Below are 17,274 nucleotides of genomic sequence, written 5' to 3' on the forward strand. Positions count from 1 at the left end.
ATTTTTAATACGTCATTATTATTAATTTATTTTGTTCATACTAATATTTTCCTTCTCTTGTTCAATTTAGGGGGGGTCGAAATTCCCAGAGATCGACGTCTTTGGTGACGTTTATGTTCGACCTGGGAATGAGTTGGCCGAGTCCCTTTATGTAAGTATTATTTAATTTTAATTCTTATGTTACGCTTTCAATTTATATGCATTTTTTAATTTATATTTTATGTAATGTTAAATAGACGGCGATGGTGGAGAGGAGCCAGTTGGTTCTTCAAGAGTCGCCTCTAACTTCCTCCCGAGACTCCGATCGAGTCTGTATCCTCCGCAGGATGCTGGATTTTAGATTTTGATGCAGACGTTGGATCGGACTCTCGGGAGGAGGCCGGGAACATATTGTAGGGGATGGGAATGCCCGATGAGGAACCTCGACCGTGGTCATCGTCGCGAGCAAGCGGTGAAGTGACTGCTTTGACATCGCGGGTTGCCAAGCTTGAGGGTAAGATGTCGGTGATTCTGCAGTCCTCGCGCGTCCGGCATTCCAATCCCGAATTTTGATGCGTCGACCTCCGAGCCCGTCCACCCCGAGCATCCCCAGGACCACTGCCCGGCAGACGCCTAGACCTCCGAGCCACATGTGGCAGATGACCAAGTAGATTTTGGAACATTATTTGATTAGTTTTTTATTTTTATAATTACTTTTAAAATATTTCTCTTGTATACATTTATTTTATTTTATATAATAAATGTTTCTTTACGATTAATCTTTTTATTGCAATTTCATTTTAATTTAAAAAAAAAATTATTTTTTTCAAAATTAAAAACAAATAATATTAATTTTTATTTTATATAATATATATTACTTTTGCGCGACGAAGTGTATATCGTCGCGCAAAATCATTTAAAAAACCCATTGAAAATATATTTTTAATACACTTCATTTAATCATGCGCGCGAATATTTTCGTTGCGCGAAATGTGTATGCTTGCTGACGATTTAATTGTTTCGTCGCGCAAAAGTTTGTGCCTCGGACATTTGGGTCGTCCCAAACGCGTTTTTTGTAAGGTAATATACGCCGACCGCTTGCACGGCGAATGTTATGTGGCGTCGCACAAAGTCTTTGTTCGGATCTTTGCGAGACGGATTGTTCAAGATCTTTGCGAGACGGATTGTGCGCGACGAAACTTCTGTCGCGCATAATTATGTGAGACTAAAATCATCTTTGCACGACGAATATTCCTTCGTTGCGCAAATCCTAAAATGTTGTAGTGTATATGTCAAATACAATAGTAGAGGTATAACTTACAGTTTCCAAAAACCATTGTGGAAACAATTCACAGTGTTTCGTGGCATACAAAAGTGATGGATGTTCTCGCCTCATCATCTCTTCATGCTCATCTAAGTACGTCATTATCTCATCATAATTGTTCATTATGAACCAATGTGCTACCTCCATATCATTTCTGGAAAACTATTCTCCTCGTACAGGATCTCCAAAGGGTCCTGTGCTTTAAGCAAAAACAGAGAGTTTCTCATTTCTCACACCTCCATCATTATTGCGCTGAGAACGATTGAAATCCGTGTCCACATGTTTTAAAAACATTCCACAGAAAGTAAGCGACTCATATTGAACCCAAGCCTCTATAATTGATTGATCCTTCGGGCTTTGCCCTGTTGCGTACAATTTTTTTTCAGCCCTCTGAGCAGCCTGCCAAAATAAAATGATACGATACAAATTAGCAAGCATGGGATAAGGATGTATAAACAAATGATGAGGAATATATACCTTTCTATTTGATACATCCAAAGATAGTTGACATGACCAGCAAGCAATGCCTCTTCTGGCAAGTGAACCATCACATGGATCATACTTGTGAAGAAAGCTGGAGGGAATATTATCTCAAACTTCCATAGGACTTGGACAATGTCATGGCGCAACTGATTAACGTCTGTCTTTCGCAACGTTTTTGCTGTCAGTTGGGAAAAAATCTAAACAACAACATGATTGGTTTCACTACATCTTCAGGCAGAAGGTGTCGAATACCCATAGGAAGTACGCGTTGCATAAACACATGGCAGTCATGGCTCTTTAGTCCAGTAAATTTACCCCCGTCAACATTCACGCAACGCGCGTTATTAGAAGCATACCCATCGGAAAACTTTACAGACGATACAAACTTTAGGAAATCTTTTTTGTCATTCGGTTTCATGGAAAAAAATGCAAGATCTCTTCTAGCTTTATCATTGTCCCTGTTCATCCATAAACCTCTTCGTATGCCTATTCTTTCCAAATCAAGACGAACTTTGATCGTGTCCTTTGTCTTGCCCTCGATATCCAGAATCTTGCCCATCAGTATGTCAAATATATTTTTCTCAACATGCATAGCATTGAGATTGTGCCTCAATTTTAGTTTCGACCAATATGGGAGCTCAAAGACATAGGCTTGTGCATCCAGTTTAAATGTGTAGAAGGTCTGGTCCGACTAACTATTTTTCCAAATGGAGCAAAATCCAAATGGTTAAGTTGTTCCAAGATCTCATCATTGGACCATTCTCTAGGTCTGAGGTGATGCTCTGTGTTCCCGTCAAAGTCTTTACTCTTTTCCCGCCACTTGTGGTCCCATGGCAACCATCTCTGATGACCAAGATAACAAACTTTTTCGGCGTGCCAATCAGAAGTTACATCTTTCTTGCATACAGGGCATGCCATATAACCCTTTGTGCTTCACCCAGAAACCATTTCATATGCGGGAAAATCATTCATAATTCACATAACTGCTGCCCGTAAAGTGAACATCTTCTTAGTGGATTTATCGTACGTACGCACACCGTTTGTCCATAAATACTTCAGCTCATCAACCAACGGTCTTAAGTAAACATCGATTGATCTTTCAGGATCCTCAGTTATCAAAACAGTCATCATCATGTACCCTTTTTTCATGCATTTTCAAGGCGGCAAATTATATGGGAATACGAAAATCGGCCAAGTGCTGTGGTGTTGGTTTAGAACCCCGTACGGATTGAATCCGTCAGTGGCAAGTCCTAATCTAACATTTCGAGGATCAGAAGCAAACTCGGGGAACGTTCGATTGAATTCTTTCCATGCTTCCCTATTTGCAGGATGATGCATCACATCGTCGTCTACCCGTTCTTCCTTATGCCATATCATGTCTGTGACAGTATGCGTCGACATATATAATCACTCTAGCCTAGATTTCAGGGGCAGATAACGCATGAATTTTTGTGGGATCTTAGTCGTTCTATTCTGAGATGTCATCTTGAACCTTGACTCTTTGCATATAGGGCATGTATTCAATGTTTCATACTCTTTGTAGAATAACATGCAATTGTTTTTACAAGCGTAAATTTTTTCATATCCCAATCCAAGACCATTCAACACCTTTTGCGCGTGTCTATGGTCTTTCGGCAAACAATTGTTCATCGGAAGCCCCCAAAAAGTAATCGAAACATAGGTTCGACATACGATACTTTATTTTTCCGTGCATTAGCTCCACAATGGCCGTGAGAATAGAAAAGCTCTTACACCCCGGGTATAACTCTTGGTTTGCATTTTTTAACAGTTGTTCATATTGTTCGAACTCACCGTCCATTGGGTAGGCACGTCATCTTCCCCTTCCTGATTGATGTTGGTCGATGCAAATGGAAAATACTACAAAAATTGAAATAGACGACGGGAAACCACCGTCGTGTAAAAGGTTTTCGCCGGTCGTGAAATCGATTGCCGTCTATTTGAGTTTCAAACTACGACGGCTTTTCACCGTCGTTGTTTATCAGTAAAGATGACGGTTTTTAAAGAAAATCGTCGTTGTTTAGAGGTAAAGATCGTTAATTATAGGAGGAAAGACGACTGTTTTTAATAAAATAGTCGTGTATTGTATATAAAGATGACTATTTTTTTATGAAAACCGTCGTGGATTGTTTATAAAGACGTCATCTTTACATACAATAGACGACCTTTTTTTATAAAAAGCGTCATCTTTACATACAATAGACGACGGTTTTTATAAAAGCATCATCTTTACATACAATAGACGACGGTTTTTATAAAAAGCGTCATCTTTATGTACAATAGACGACGGTTTTTTATAAAAGCGTCATCTTTATGTACAATAGACGACGTTTTTTATAAAAGCGCCATCTTTACGTATAATAGACGACGGTTTTATAAAAAGCGTCATCTTTACATACAATAGACGACGGTTTTTATAAAAAGCGTCCTCTTTACATACAATAGACGACGGTTTTTATAAAAAACGTCATCTTTACGCATACAATAGACTACCATTTTTTTATAAAAGCGCCATCTTTACGTACAATAGACGACGTTTTTTTATAAAAAGCGTCATCTTTACGTATAATAGACTACGGTTTTATAAAAAGCGTCATCTTTACATACAATAGACGACGGTTTTTATAAAAAGCGTCATCTTTACGTACAATAATGCTTTTTGATTTCCTATGATGCTATACAACGATTTTAACTAGAAAACCAACCATAATGCTTTATCAAAAATAGTTTCTTTCATAAAACTTGAATATTCAATAGTTATTACATAGTTAACCAATCTTTATTCTACAACAAACATAATTCCTAACAAGACCTACGTACTCCTAATCCAAGCATTCCTCATCCAAACATACAAATGATGCACAACTGAAGTCTCCTCCATCATCCCTGTAAATAAATCAAAATGACAAAGAGAGAAAAAAAAAAGAATCTATGATTGTAAACATAAAAAATTAGGTGGAAGAGAAATTTTACCATTGGTCCATATTTCCGTAGAAAAGTTGTAAAATGAGCATAAAAAAGACCATCGAGAACCTACAAATTTTCAACAACAAAAAAACATACGACTCACATAGAAAACCTGCAAAAGAAAAAGTTATAAATCTACAAGCTTCCTCCTCATCTCCTGATAACCAAATCAGAAAATCTAAAAAGAAACCAGAAATTAAAAAAAAATATGTAAACAAATCAGACAAATCAAGAGAGACAAAATCTGAAATTAGGGATACAAAGAACATACCAAAAACGCAAAGAGACTAATCCAGAATTCACTAGCAAGATATAGAAGGGTATTAAGAGATTAGGTGACTTTCAAATCGAACCTTTCAACAAGCTTTGATTCTCAAATACAGAACATCCCTCTACATCTTATGAATTTGCTAAGACCTCAATCTCTCAACTCCTTCATTGATATCGATCTTTTGATGATTTTGTAGAGAGTTTCATGAAGGTGTTTGAGAGAGTATAGGAGGGTTTCAAGGAGGGAGAGATAAGGTTTTCAGAGACGGGGGAAAATCTGAAAATTTGACAAGCGCGAATGCACTTAAGTAGATTTTTTTAGCGTGTTTTAAAAGACGACGCTTGTTAATGAGAGATAAGATTTTCAAAGACGGGTGAAAATTTGAAAATTTATCGAGCGCGAATTCACTTAAGCGGCCATTTTTTAGCGTGTTTTAAAAGATGACGCTTTTTTAAAAAAATTTGTCATCTTTACATATAATATACGACGGTTTTTTTATAAAAGTGTCATCTTTACATATAATAGATTTACGGTTTTATAAAAGTGTCATCTTTACATACAATAGATACGGTTTTTTTATAAAAGCATCATCTTTTACAATAGACTACGGTTTTTATAAAAGCATTATCTTTACGCATACAAGACGACGGTTTTTATAAAAAGCGTCATCTTTACGATACAATAGACGACGGTTTTTATAAAAACCGTCATCTTTACATACAATAGACGTCTTTTTCCACTACACTCCTTGACCCTATATGAAAACAATGACTGAATTTGATATTCAATTTAAAATATTTACACTAGTGGATACCACAAAATCTTATGTTATATTTAACGAAAGTATAAATAAACTCTTAATTGTTAGTGAATATTTTTTTTTTATGGCATACGCATTTTAAGAAACTAGTTTCAACGATCCAACCATCAAACTTGTTTGTTTATACTTCGAGATCATGTACACCAAAAATCGAAAAAAATAAACATTCAGAGATAAAGTAACGGGACAAAAAAGTTCGATGGTTATAAATGAAAAATCATGATTTAACGGTTATTTTAACTCCGATTTTGATTATTTTTTACCACTACACTCCTTGACCCAATATGAATACGATGATTGAATTTGATCTTCAATTTAAAATATTTACACCAGTGGATACCACAAAATCTTATGTCATATTTAATGAAAGTATAAATAAACTCTTCATTGTTAGTGAATATATTGTTTTGATGGCATATGCATTCTAAGAAACTAGTTTCAATGATCCAACCATCAAACGTGTTTGTTTATACTTCGAGATCATATACGCCAAAAATCAGAAAAAATAAACATTCAGAGATCAAGTAACGGACAAAAATTTTCGACGGTTATAAATGAAAAATCATGATTTAACGGTTATTTTAACTCCGATTTTGATGATTTTTTACCGCTACACTCCTTGACCCTATATGAATACAATAATTGAATTTGATCTTCAATTTAAAATATTTACACTAGTGGATACCACAAAATCTTATGTCATATTTAACGAAAGTATAAATAAACTCTTAATTGTTAGTGAATATATTATTTTGATGGCATACGCATTCTAAGAAACTAGTTTCAATGATCCAACCGTCAAACGTGTTTGTTTATACTTCGAGATCATATACGCCAAAAATCGGAAAAAATAAACATTCAGAGATCAAGTAACGAGACAAAAAATTTCGACGGTTATAAATGAAAAATCATGATTTAACGGTTATTTTAACTCTTATTTTGATGATTTTTTACCGCTACACTCCTTGACCCAATATAAATACAATGATTGAATTTTATATTCAATTTAAAATATTTACACCAGTGGATACCACAAAATCTTATGTCATATTTAATGAAAGTATAAATAAACTCTTCATTGTTAGTGAATATATTGTTTTGATGGCATACGCATTCTAAGAAACTAGTTTCAATGATCCAACCATCAAACGTGTTTGTTTATACTTCGAGATCATATACGCCAAAAATCAGAAAAAATAAACATTCAGAGATCAAGTAACGGGACAAAAAATTTCGACGGTTATAAATGAAAAATCATGATTTAACGGTTATTTTAACTCCGATTTTGATGATTTTTTACCGCTACACTCCTTGACCCTATATGAATATAATGACTGAATTTGATCTTCAATTTAAAATATTTACATTAGTGGATACCACAAAATCTTATGCTATATTTAACGAAAGTATAAATAAACTCTTAATTGTTAGTGAATATATTGTTTTGATGGCATACGCATTCTAAGAAACTAGTTTCAACGATCCAACCATCAAACTTGTTTGTTTATACTTCGAGATCATCTACATCAAAAATCGAAAAAAATAAACATTCAGAGATAAAGTAACGGGACAAAAAATTTCGACGGTTATAAATGAACAATCATGATTTAACGGTTATTATAACAAACCATCATATTTACATATAATAGACGACCATTTTTTATAAAAAGTGTCATCTTTATATATAATAGACGACCCTTTTAAAAAAAAAAAATCGTCATCTTTACATATAATAGACGACGGTTTTTATAAAAAGCGTCATCTTTACATATAATAGATTTTTTTTATAAAAACCGTCATCTTTACATATAATAGACGACGGTTTTTTTGGTTTTTATAAAAGCGTCATCTTTATATATAATAGGCGACGGTTTTTTTGGTTTTTGTAAAAAGCGTCATCTTTACATATAATAGACGACGGTTTTATAAAATCGTCATCTTTACAAATAATAGGCGACGGTTTTTTAAAAAATCGTCATCTTTACACATAATAGACGACGGTTTTTATAAAAATCGTCATCTTTATATATAATAGACGACGATTTTTAGTAAAATCGTCATATTTACATATAATAGACGACGGTTTTTTCAGTTTTTATAAAAAGCGTCATCTTTACATATAATAGACGACGATTTTAAATCGTCATCTTTACACATAATAGACGACGGTTTTTTAAAACTCGTCATCTTTACACATAATAGACGACGGGTTTTTAATAAAAATCGTCGTCTTTACATATAATAGACGACGGTTTTTTATGTTTTTATAAAAAGTGTCATCTTTACATATAATAAACGACGATTTTATAAAATCGTCATCTTAAAACATAATAGACGACGGTTTTTTTAAAAATCGTCATCTTTACACATAATAGACGACAGTTTTTATAAAAATCGTCATCTTTACATATAATAGACGACAGTTTTATAAAATCATCATCTTTACATATAATAGACGACGGTTTTTATAAAAATCATCATCTTTACACATAATAGACGACGGTTTTTATAAAAATCATCATCTTTACATATAATAGATGACGTTTTTTTAATAAAAAGCTTCATCTTTACATATAGTATGACGTATGATAACAAAATCAAAGAAATAAATTGATAAAAAAAATTCGTATTAAGACGACGGTTTAAATATAAGGTATGACGTATAAAGGGAATAAATACGACGTTAAATTTTATAATACGTCGTTAAATGAAAAACAAACGTGGTGAGATTTAAAGATACCGTCGTAGAACTATACAAGAAAGACATCAATATATTTTTATTTTCCGTCGTTGTACATTAATTTAATACGGCGATATTTTGTATTTTACCGCCGTGGATTTATTTGTAATTATATGGCGCCTTTACGAAAACTTGGTCGTGTTATTTTCTGCGTAAAAACGCGGCTTTTTTTGAAATCGTCGTCTTTACTTTCTACGTCGGTCGATTCATAACTTCTGCCGTTCTTTATTTGCTTTGATTTTACACTGCGGAAATCCTGTTTCAAATAGACATCGGTTTTTTAATTAGGTACGTCGTTGTTTATGAACAACCATTTGAATCTCCATTTTTAGGTGTCTAAGGTGTTATTACACGGCGGTTTTGTAGAACCGTCGTCTTTTAAAAAACGACGACGGTTTTCATTTAGACCGTCGTTTTTTTCTGGCCGTCTTTGTCACTTTTTGTAGTAGTAAGCATCATTTATAATATCCATGACTTGTTCATTAGGATCCACAATTGGTTCAACATTGTCCACCCTTGTGGCATTTGAAGACGAAGTATTGTCTAATTGTTCCCCATGAAGGTTCCAAATGCTATATGTCTCAATCATTCCATTCCTTACTATATGAAATCCAACATTTTCAATTATCTCCCACAACGTGTTGTTACACCTCTTACAAGGATAACAGATTCTGGTTGCACCCGGGTTGTGTCTACGTGCAAACTCAATAAAATCCTCGATTCCATCAAAGTATTCGTCTGCGCATCTATTTGGGTTTTGTATCCACCTTCTGCTCATAATTCCTGAAACCACAATCACAACAACTTCATACAAAGTTATAATGTCACCTTATGCCTCCGGTAAGGGCCCTATCCCATTCGGGAATGCATAGTCTGTCACGTAACCTACGACTACCGAGATTAGATTTCGACGTGGATGAATTTGCAGCATCTCGACTGTTCTTGAGTTGGGCATAGGTATAAATACCTACGTACCACCCGAAGAACATACCGAGATGACACTGAAATCTCCCCAATCGAAACCTAATCCTGTAGCCGTAGATTACGTGACAACACTATGCATTACCAGATTGTCCAAATAATAGGACAATTCAAGAATTAATTGTACCGCAGTCATGCTTTACGCATCCATGCACGAAATCCAACTAATCTCGAACAGGAAACTAAGTTTTAATACAATAAAAAAACAAAGTACAAAGTTAATTTCAATTAACTTCGTACATCACTACACATTGTGCTACATAACGGACAACTTAACAACATAATATAAATATAATTTTACAAAAAAATAAATTTAAAACGAATCAAATACCTTCTCAATTGTTTTCCACCAATCACTAATTACAAATATCCCTAACGACAACGAAATTAATCGCGTTAGTATGAATTTACATTAATACTTTTAAACTAACGACAAAAAATACTTACCTAATGAACATAGTTAATTCCCAGCATAAGCAGATGTAGAGGCAGAGCAGAGCTGAGCTAAGCTTTTTTTTTTTTTTTGAAGTCTGCCTCTACAATGGTAGAATCCAGATAATATGAAGAATGGTTTTGCGCAACGAATCCATATTTCTTCGCGCAAAATATCGTCACGCAAACATCATTTTTTTCGTCGCGCAAAACATCAATCTCGTCACGCATGTGTTCCGTTTCGTCGCTCAAAATACATTTTTCGTCCCGCAAGTTCGTGTTGACATCCAACTCTTGTGCGACGCAAAATAATTTCCGTCGCGCAAAGGACCTATCTTGTTGCGCAAAAATCAATTTTCGTCGCATATGTACGGGCTGACATCAACCTTTACGTGATGACATCAGCTTCCGTCGCGCAAGGTTTTAGCTCAATTTCTTGCGTGACGAAAAAGTTTGTGTTCGCGCGAAGTTTTCTTTTGCGACGAAAATATTATTCGTCGCGCTATGGTCTTTTACGCGACAACGAATATCATCGCTCAAGATTTTGGCGCCAAAAAAACATTCCCGCGTTTTCCTTCCTCCCTTTGCGCAATGACGAAGTTTTCTTGCGAGATGGAAGAGTTGTGTCCCGCAAGTTTTTCACAATTTGTGCGACGATTGGATTTTTCCGTCGCACAATTGTTTATTGAGCGACGATAGTGTCTTCGTCGAGCAAAATATCGTCGCGCAAATAGGAAAATGTAGTAGTGCATAGAAAAGTAAAAAATTTAGGGATTTTGTATCAAGTAAAAAATTAGTTTCTATTGTCACCCTAAAGAAAAATATATTTCAATATATGAGGTGCCGTTCTATGAAAATTTTCTAACTCCACCACTGTCCCTACCGTTTGACTTTTAAAAAAAAAAAATACGCCTGCTGATTTCAGTTTCTACATTTTAATATGGAAATAGTTGCATAGGAGTAATTTACTCTTTCGTTCTATAAAAGTCGTACAAATCCTCATAGTCAAATAAATTGATCAAGTCAGTCACTTGTACAGATGCGGAGGCGATTTTCTCTACTCGCTCAAGTTTTTCCATAGCACTAGATATTGATCACAAAATAAAGAATTTTTATCAAAAATAGCCCAAATTTAACCCCCAAATTCATAAATGTCAGTTTTTTAAAATATTTTCTAATATAGCCAAAAACTCACTTAAATTGACCCAAATGCCCTCTAAATTATAACTCAATTACACCTAAAAATGACCATGAATCCTATTATAAAAATGACAATGTAATTACCAAAAAGAAGAAGAAAAGTAACAGCCGATGTTTTCATAAATCCAAGCAATAAAAATCATCTCTGCGACTATGGCTTGATTCGTGGGTTTGGGAGTTTTTTACAATAAAAAAAGTTAAAGTCAGTTTCTTGACATGATAATTTTTAATTGAGAAGAAAAGTTGAACTTTCTTGCAAAATTCGTATCATAAATACTGCTAGTCTGCATATGATATGGGAGTTAAACTTTCTTGCAAACCATCATATGTGCTGCTGCCTTCCCTCAGCACAAGAGGTCTAGAAAAATTGCAAGGCCCTCGTTGTTCATAGACTATCTTCCCACAACACAAACTTGTCTATATTAACTTTGCTTTCCATTAAGGGTGATTGGCGAGGGACAGTGTCCTTGTGTTTGAGGGTAGGCTTGGTGGAGAGTGAGGCTTGTGCTCAGTAGCTTACGGCTTGGAAGAGCATGCTTTTTGATTAGGTTTTAATTTAGAGGGCATTTGGGTCAATTTAAGTGAGTTTTTGGCTATATTTAAAAGTTTTTAAAAAAACTGACATTTATGAATTTAAGGGTTAAATTTTGACTATTTTTGATAAAAACTCCAAAATAAATTTAAGGGTTAAATTTTGACTGTTTTTAAAAAAGCTGTAACTTTCGCTTCCGAACAAGTGTTTGCTACGACAAAATGTATATCACTAAAAGACACCAATTATTGAAGGCCACCAGCCTTTATCTTACCATTTTTTGAGAATTCGGATAAGTCCAACTCTGATGACATCTTCATATTTGTTGTTATTAATCTAATTGCAAAACGTTTTTTTAAAAACTGCTTATTTTTTATTCACCATAATCCAAAACACTGTCTATCTCTTATGACTTTTGTGTCATTGCCTTTTTATTTTTTTTTATTTTATATTTTTTATGTTTACTTCTTAATTTTTTAATTATTTTAAGAGCTAACATCATTTTATCCCTAAAGGTTTGTGGTCATTCTTGAAATGGGCCATGGAGCTTCAATTTTGTCAATTTACGCCCTAACGTTTTAAAATTCAACCAATGTACACGTGTCGTCAATTTGACCCTTCGGTCTTTTGTTAAATGATGACAAGGCAAAAGCAGGATCTACATTTTAGCTTAGATATAATTAAGTATTAAGAAATAATATTTTTTTTAAATTTAAAATTTTTGATAGATGTTAAAAAAAAAAATTTAAAACACACACACACACACACACATATATATATATATATATATCTCTCTCTCTCTATCTCAATCACCAATCTTATCTTTGTATCAACTACTACTACATTTTACACTTTTGCGAAGAGAATTTCGTTGTGCAAAATACACTAGTCGCACAAATTTCAGCGACAGAAACTTCGTCATGCAGAATCCGTCGCGTAAAGATCGTGAAGAAAGACTTTGCGACGATTTAAAAATATTGGTCTCAAAGTGACTTTGTGCGACGACGAAAAACTTTGGTCGCGCAAAGTCTTTAAAAAATTGGGAGTTTCACTAAAACACCCCAAATTGGGGCTGAAATTATAAAAAAACCCAACACCCAAAACACTTTATAAACACACCCAAAACCTATCATTACACACACTCAAAACTCATTTATAAACACACCTAAAAAATATACAATTGTTGATTTTGGGGTTGATTTTGAGTGTGTTTCTATGTTTAAATAGTGTTTGGGTTTTTTATAAATACATGTCTAGGATTGGGTTTATTTATAAATTTGTATAAAAAATTTAAATAAAAAAAAATTCCCGCGTCCCATTTTTGGTACCTGCCCAAACTTTTAGAGTTTTGCGCGACGAATACTAACGTCGCACAAATATTTGCGAGACAAAATATTTTGGTTTTTGACTTTTTATTTTATTATTTCTTGAATATTAATTTAAGTATATTAATTTTTTAAAATTTTTACTTTTTAAATTTAATTTAATCGTCTGATTTTTTTCGTTACTTTAATTTAAATTGATATTAATTTAATTATATTAATTTATTCAAATTTTTTACTTTTTAAATTTAATTTAATTGTATGATTTTTTTAATTACTTTAATTTAAATTGACATATTCAAAATAAAATTACATATGAAAAATAGTGATCAAATTATCCAATAAATATATATATAATATTCACAATGTACACATAAATTAACAAAGGACAATAATAAAATCCTAATACAAGCATATTGTGGTGGTAGTGGCGGATGATATGTTTTGATAGCTTCCTAATCCTCAACTTTAGCCGTCAAAGTCTCGATAATTCCCTACAAAAAAAAAGGTTAAATAACAACAACAAATAAAAAAGGGATAATATCCCCTAAAATTGTTATACCACAAATCCACCCCAAACTCCAATCTCTCCCCTTTACTCAACCCCAAAACCTCACACAAACTCAAAACTAACTCCAAAAACACATATTAATGAAAAAAATTTAAAATTTGGAGAGAATATACATTTTGGCAAGATTGAGAGTGAGTGAGAATGAGAGAGAGAAGTGAGTGTGAGAGAATTAGAGAAGATAGTGATAGAGAGATGAGAGAGAGAAGTGAGTGTGAGAGAATTAGAGAAGATAGTGATAGAGAGATGAGAGAGTGAGTGAGAGTGAGAGATAGTGAAAAGAGAGATGAGAGAGTGAGTGAGAGTGAGAGATTGTGAAGAGAGAGATGATGAGAGATTAAGTGAGAGGAGTGAGTGTGAGAGAAATGGTGGGATTTGGGGAGAGGGAAAGAGAGAGGAGAGGTAAGAGTAGAGAAAGACATTGAGAAAATGGTGGAGGAGTTATTTTCATTTTAAAAACCGTATCACTTTGCGCGACGAAAAATATTAGAATATTAGGCGCGCAGAGTTTTTGTGACAAAACATATTGGTCGCGCAAAGTCAAAAAATAAAAATTCGCGTCCCATTTTGGTACCCTAAAATTTTAAATTTTTGTGACGAAAAATACATATTGGTCGCACAAAGTCTAAAAATTATATAAAAATTCCTCGTCCCATTTTTGGTACCCTACCAAATTTTTGTGACGATTTAAAATATATATTGGTCGCCCAAAGTTTTGAGTGACACAAAATATTGGTCGCGCAAAGTCTAATTTTATTTATTTTTTATAAAATCCCGCCCAAATTTTTAGAGTTTTGTGCGACGAACTGTTGGTCGCGCAAACTTTTGAGAGATGAAAAATTGGTTCGTAGCACAATATTTATAAAAATAATTGTTATAAATAATAAATAATAAAATTATTTTATTTTACGATTTAAAATATAAATAAGGTTAAAGCTACTTAATAAATGTATATAGTATTCATTTCTTAATTGTTATACATACAAAATAAATAAATTTAAAGCTACTTAATAAGTAAATAAATATATATATACATACACCATTCAACGATTCAACCGTCAGACTTGTTTGTATATACTTCAAGATCATATACCCCAAAAATCGTAAAAAATAATATTCAGAGACCTAGTAACGGGACAAAAAAATTCGGCAGTTATAAATGAAAAATCACGATTTAATGGTTATTTTAACTCCGATTTCGATGATTGAATACAATGAACTAATTCAATCGTCAATTTATACACTAGTGGATACCACAAAATCTTATGTTATATTTAACAAAATTATAAATAAACTCTTAATTGTTAGTGAATATATTGTTTTGATGGCATACACATTCAACAAAACTAGTTTCAACGATCCAATCATCAAACTTATTTGTTTATACTTTGAGATCATATTCGGAAAAAATAAACATTCAGAGATTAAGTAATTGGACAAAAAATTTCGACGGTTATAATTGAAAATCACTATTTAACGGTTATTTTAACTCCGATTTTGATGATTTTTGACAGCTACACTCTTTGACCCTATACGAATATAATGAACTAATTCTATCGTCAATTTAAAATATTTTATACTAGTGGATACCACAAAATCTTATGTTATATTTAACAAAAGTATAAATGAACTCTTAATTGTTTGTGAATATATTGTTTTGATGACATACGCATTCTACAAAACTAGCTTCAACGATCCAACCGTCAAACTTATTTGTTTATACTTTGAGATCATATACGCAAAAAATCAGAAAAAATAAACATTCAGAGATCAAGTAACGGGACAAAACTTTTCGACGGTTATAAATGAAAAATAATGATTTAACGGTTATTTTAACTCCGATGACTAAATTTGATCTTTAATTTAAAATATTTACACTAGTGGATACCACAATATCTACACTCCATTAATTGTTAGTGAATATATTGTTTTGATGGCATACGCATTCAACAAAACTATTTTCAACGATCCAACCGTCAAACTTGTATGTTTATACTTCAAGATCATATACCCCAAAAATCGGAAAAAATAAACATTTAGTGACCAAGTAATGGGACAAACCTTTTTGACGGCTATAAATGAAAAATCACGATTTAATGGTTATTTTAACTTCGATTTTGACGATTTTTTACAGCTACACTCCTTGACCCTATATGAATCCAATGAACTAATTCGATTGTCAATTTAAAAAATATATTTTCTAACAAAAACCCAATCCGAACAACAATAATATATTTTTCTAACAAAAATCCGATCCGATCTAAAATAATAAATTTAAAGCTACTTAATAAAAATATATATACCGTTTAATTTCTAAAGTGTTATGCATACAAAATAAAAAACAAAAGTAAATTGGTTTAGGCGACGAAATGTTTGGATTGCACCATGCAAAGATTTTAAAAAAGAATTATTTTATTTTGTTTATTTTTATAAGGACTTTGCATGATGAAGTTTATCGTTTTGTCGCTCAAAGTGACTTTGAGCGACGATTTATTGTCGTCGCGCAAAATTTGGTTACGCAAGACTTTGCGCGACGATGTATTGTCGTCGTGCAAAAGTTCGTCGCGCAAAGTAACTTTGCGCGACAATTGTTTTTCGTCGTGCAAAGTTGATTGCCAAAAGTTTTGAGCGACGAAGTTTTGAGTTTCGTCGCGCAAAGTGACTTTAAAAGCGACGAATAATTTTTCGTTGCTCAAAATTTGCTCGCGCCAGGGTTATTTTTTACTAGTGAACCCTCACTCCATTTCAAGAATGAACACAAACCTTCAAAGGGTAAAATGAGGGATTTTTATAGAAATGTCACATGAACTTATACATGAGTTTCCATTTGTCACCTTAAAGAAAAATTTAGGAGAAATGTCACCCTAATTTTTCAAAATCCATGATTTGTCATCTGACTTTAACGCCATCCAATTTTTAAGGGCATTTTAGTCTTCCTATTTTAAAGGGAAAATAAAAAAAAAGAAGGTGTTGTTACCAAGCCCCCAATCTTACAGAATGAAATCCATTGTCCCCATTTTTCTTGTCTCATCCTTGTCCCTTCATTATTTTTTTGACATATGTCCACACTTACCCTAAACACTAAGGAAAAAAAAAGTTAATCAAGCCCTTTTCTCCAAGTCACCCCCAATCTCTTCCTCTCCTCTCCCATCGCTGATGCAACTTTTTCAACACCTAAAAGAGTATCCAAAATATGAGAATCCTTATTCTTAAAAATGTTAATATTTTATTTTTGTAAGTATTAAATTATAATTATAATTATTTTATGGAAGTCTATGTTTTATTTGCTTCACTTAATGCAAATTCAATAATTTTGATTATATATATAGTTATTTGACCATTTTAAATAATTATATATATTTTATTTAGGAAGCATGAGGTGGATAACATAAGCTGGAGGTGGCACCATTCCTTGGTTGCTTAAGGGACGTGTAAACACATAAGATTGTTGCCTTGTTATCCAAGTGCTAGCTGGCTTTCCTTGGTTGCTTAAGGGATGTGTAAACACATAAGATTGTTGCCTTGCTATCCAAGTGCTAGCTGGCTTTACTCCATCAAAATATCATCCCAATACCAAATGTTAGCACTTATCTCCAACCTCCAAACATATCAACCAATGATAGACTAATAGTTGCCG

The 17,274-nt window shown here is 33.2% G+C and overlaps 1 pseudogene; it reads right to left on the reverse strand.

Annotated features, from left to right (window-relative positions):
* Positions 1–1,967: 1,967 nt before the first annotated feature.
* On the reverse strand, positions 1,968–3,187 carry LOC148918842 (uncharacterized; annotated as a pseudogene).
* Between the last annotated feature and the right edge of the window lie 14,087 nt (positions 3,188–17,274).

This window comes from Prunus mume, linkage group LG3 (assembly GCF_029339155.1).
Source record: "Prunus mume cultivar Tortuosa linkage group LG3, ASM2933915v1, whole genome shotgun sequence".
In the NCBI taxonomy this organism is placed as follows: Eukaryota; Viridiplantae; Streptophyta; class Magnoliopsida; order Rosales; family Rosaceae; genus Prunus; species Prunus mume.